The sequence below is a fragment of the Piliocolobus tephrosceles genome, chromosome 20 (genome assembly GCF_002776525.5).
Source record: "Piliocolobus tephrosceles isolate RC106 chromosome 20, ASM277652v3, whole genome shotgun sequence".
NCBI lineage: Eukaryota > Metazoa > Chordata > Mammalia > Primates > Cercopithecidae > Piliocolobus > Piliocolobus tephrosceles.
In genome coordinates, this window is record NC_045453.1 from 41,281,033 (window position 1) to 41,284,791 (window position 3,759).

Consider the following 3,759-nt stretch of genomic DNA (forward strand, 5'->3'; position numbering starts at 1 on the left):
CACCTGGCTAATTTTTGTATTTTTAGTAGAGACTGAGTTTCACCATGTTGGCCAGACTGGTCTTGAACTCCTGACCTCAAGGAGTTCTCCCACCTTGGCCTCCCAAAGTGCTGGGATTACAGGCATGAGCCACCATGTCCAACCCTGAAAAGTTTTAATCCTAAGGGCAAGCTAGATCAGTTTAGGATTTGGGAGAATACTGTGACTCAGGGTGGAAGAGCGGATTGTAAGAAGGACAAATGGAAATGGGAAGAAGGACTGGGAGGCTGCTGTGGGGGCACAGGAGAGACAGTGTAGCATGGACTGGGTCTGCCCGTGGCAGAGAGGGGGAAGAGCACCACATTCTGCCAGTGCACAGGGCACTGCTACTTCCGGGCAGCCTGCACTGGTCAAAAACCACAGCCGTGTTTGCTCTGCACCAATCCAAGGAGATTCTCTCTCTTTTCCTATTGTGATAGTCTGAGGTCTCGGTCCCAAGGAAGTGTTGACTTACCCTAAGGTCAGCCCCATCACTTGTCACTCGTGTCCAGGGATGTCTCAATCCAGAGATGAACACAGCTTGGGCTTCAGCTGGCTCCCTACGGTGGGGTGGTAATGCCTAGGGGATTGGCTGGTTGTCAGAAAATGGAAAATAAACTATGTTTTGGAGGCATAAGAAAATTTCAGAATCACCATTTGGCAACATTTCCGTTATGTGTCAGTGGACAGTTAAACAGATACATTTCAGCACACTGTAGCAGGGTGGGTGGCCCAGAGTTTCTATGTAGAAACCATTGTTGGGTTGGAAGCAGCTGGTAGTGAGGTGGGGGACTTGAAGCCACATGTGTATTCTACCTCTTAGAAGGCTGAGAAAATGTCAGTCGGTTATTTATTCTTTTTTTTTTTTTTTTTTGAGATGGAGTCTCGCTCTGTCGCCCAGGCTGGAGCTGCAGTGGCCGGATCTCAGCTCACTGCAAGCTCCGCCTCCCGAGTTTGCGCCATTCTCCTGCCTCAGCCTCCCGAGTAGCTGGGACTACAGGCGCCCGCCACCTCGCCTGGCTAGTTTTTTGTATTTTTTAGTAGAGATGGGGTTTGACTGTGTTAGCCAGGATGGTCTCGATCTCCTGACCTCGTGATCCGCCCGTCTCGGCCTCCCAAAGTGCTGGGATTACAGGCTTGAGCCACCGCGCCCGGCCTATTTATTCTTATACTTTAAGTTCTAGAGTACATGTGCACTACGTGCAGGTTTGTTACATATGTATACATGTGCCATGTTGGTGTGCTGCACCCATTAACTGGTCATTTACATTAGGTATATCTCCTAATGCTATCCCTCCCCCTTTCCCCCACCCCACAACAGGCCCCGGAGTGTGATGTTCCCCTTCCTGTGTCCAAGTGTTCTCACTGTTCAATTCCCACCTATAAGTGAGAACATGTGGTGTTTGGTTTTCTGTCCTTGAGATAGTTTGCTCAGAATGATGGTTTCCAGCTTCATCCATGTCCCTACAAAGGACATGAACTCATCTGTTTATTATGGCTGCATAGTATTCCATGGTGTATATGTGCCACATTTTCTTAATCCAGTCTGTCATTGATGGACATTTGGGTTGGTTCCAAGTCTTTGCTATTGCGAATAGTGCTGTAATAAACATACATGTGCATGTGTCTTTATAGTCTTTATAGCAGCATGATTTATAATCCTTTGGGTATATACCCAGTAATGAGATGGCTGGGTCAAATGGTATTTCTAGTTCTAGATCCTTGAGGAATCACCACACTGTCTTCCACAATAGTTGAACTAGTTTACAGTCCCACCAATAGTGTAAAAGTGTGGAACTTATATTTAAAAGGAAAGCAGAGGGGTGTCAATTTGAGTCATGCAGGTTGTAAGAAATGTGGGTTTTCACTTCTGTGGTCCTGGACTTTACCCTTGACCACCGGGTAACAATGATTGTCCCCTTGAGCTCACCACCACCTCCAGGACTGCCTGTGTCACATGAGCCATCCAGGCTCCCGGGACTCTTAGGCTGTGGCCCTTACGGAGCTTTTACTCCTGACAGGGTCATGGCCAGGATGCTGGTGCAGACCATCCACACAGGCACCTAGAAGCTCCAAGACATTGAGGCCAAGCAGAATGTTGAAGAGAAGATGGTGGTTCCCAACCACACCGGCTTTAGCATTTACCCTCCCAATCCAAAAGAAAAAAGCTCTCTGAGGTGGGCAGGAAAATTTGAGGAGGTCCAAATTGCACACATTAAAGCATCCTACAACAACACACAGATCCAGGTAATCTCTGCCACTAATCAGCCCTTTGCCCATACTTTCTGTGGCACAGAGGAATTTCTGAATGCTGAGAAGGAGGCAGGCATTGATGCACAGACAGCAGGCATGGCAGCAGTGACAAAAGCTACAGGAAAGGGTGTTACCCACATCTGAGTTGTGGTGGAAGGCCAGGGGCCAGGACACCTGTCTGCCATCCAGAGACTGACCATGGGTGGCCTGAAAGTGATCTCAATCACCACAACACCCCCATCCCACACAATGGCTTCTGCCCCAGGAAGGCTCCAAGGCTGTGATGGAAGAGAAGCTTATACTTGAACCTAACCTCAAGTCTCAGCTCCAGTTGGACCCTGTGGAAAGCTCACTGTCAGAGGTCTTTCCAGAATATGGTTTGTTGGAAATCCTTCAGAGAGTAAGGGGGAGTTTTGCCTTCTTACATAGTGTCCTTTGCTTGCACTTTCCAGCTGGAGGTGAATGTGCCCCAGAAGTGAACTTTGCATACTTAGACAAGAGGGGAGCTATGGGGGCAGCTGTGGCCTAGGCCCAACCTCTGCTCTGAGAAAACAAAATAATGTCTGTACCATCTGTTGTAAATAAATAAATGGAAAGCAGAGTGTAGAAATTTGAAAAAATTGTAAGCTGGCCAAGTGATACAAAAGAAAAACCCATTTTCTGGGAAAGAATTCAAACTGGCTGCAGAAATTTATGTAAGTAAAGAGGAGCCAAAAGTTAACAGCCAAGACAATGGAGAAAATGCCTTGAAGGTGTTTCAGACACCTTCAAGGCATCCCCTCCCATCACAGGTCCAGAAACCTAGGAGGGAAGAATAGTTTTGTGGGCAGGGCCCAGGGCCATACTGCCCTGTGCAACCTCGGGACACTGCTCCCTGCACTACAGCTGCTCCAGTTCTAGCTGTGGCTAAAAGGACCCGAGATATGTCTCAGGCCACTGCTCCAGAGGGTGCAAGACATAAGCCTGTGTGGCTTTCATGTGATGTTTAGCCTGTGGGTATGCAGAGAGCAAGAGTTGAGGTTTGGATGCCTCCACCTAGATTTCAGAGGATGTATGAAAATGCCTGATGTCCAGGCAGAATTCTGCTATAGGGGCAGAGCCCTCATGGAGTCTACTAAGGCAGTGCAGAGGGTAAATATGGGGCTGGAACCCCCACACAGAGTTCCCACTGGGGAACTGCCTAGTGGAGCTGTGAAAAGAGGTTCATCGTCCTCCAGACTCTAGAATGGTAGATCTACTGACAGCTTGCACCTTGTGCCTGGAAAAGCCGTAGACCCTCAGTGCCAGCCTGGGAAGCCATCCAAGGGGGCTATACCCTGCAGAGCCATAGAGGCAGAGATGTCCAAGGTTATGGAACCCACCCCTTGTATCATTGTGACCTGGATGTGAGACATGGAGTCAAAGGAGATTATTTTGGAGCTTTAAGATTTAATGTCTGCCCTGATGGGTTTCAGACTTGCGTGAGTCCTGTAGCCCCTTTGTTTTGGC

The 3,759-nt window shown here is 48.4% G+C and overlaps 1 pseudogene; it reads left to right on the forward strand.

Annotated features, from left to right (window-relative positions):
* The first annotated feature begins 1,856 nt into the window (after positions 1–1,856).
* LOC111546507 lies at positions 1,857–2,555 on the forward strand (annotated as a pseudogene).
* The last annotated feature ends 1,204 nt before the right edge of the window (positions 2,556–3,759 follow it).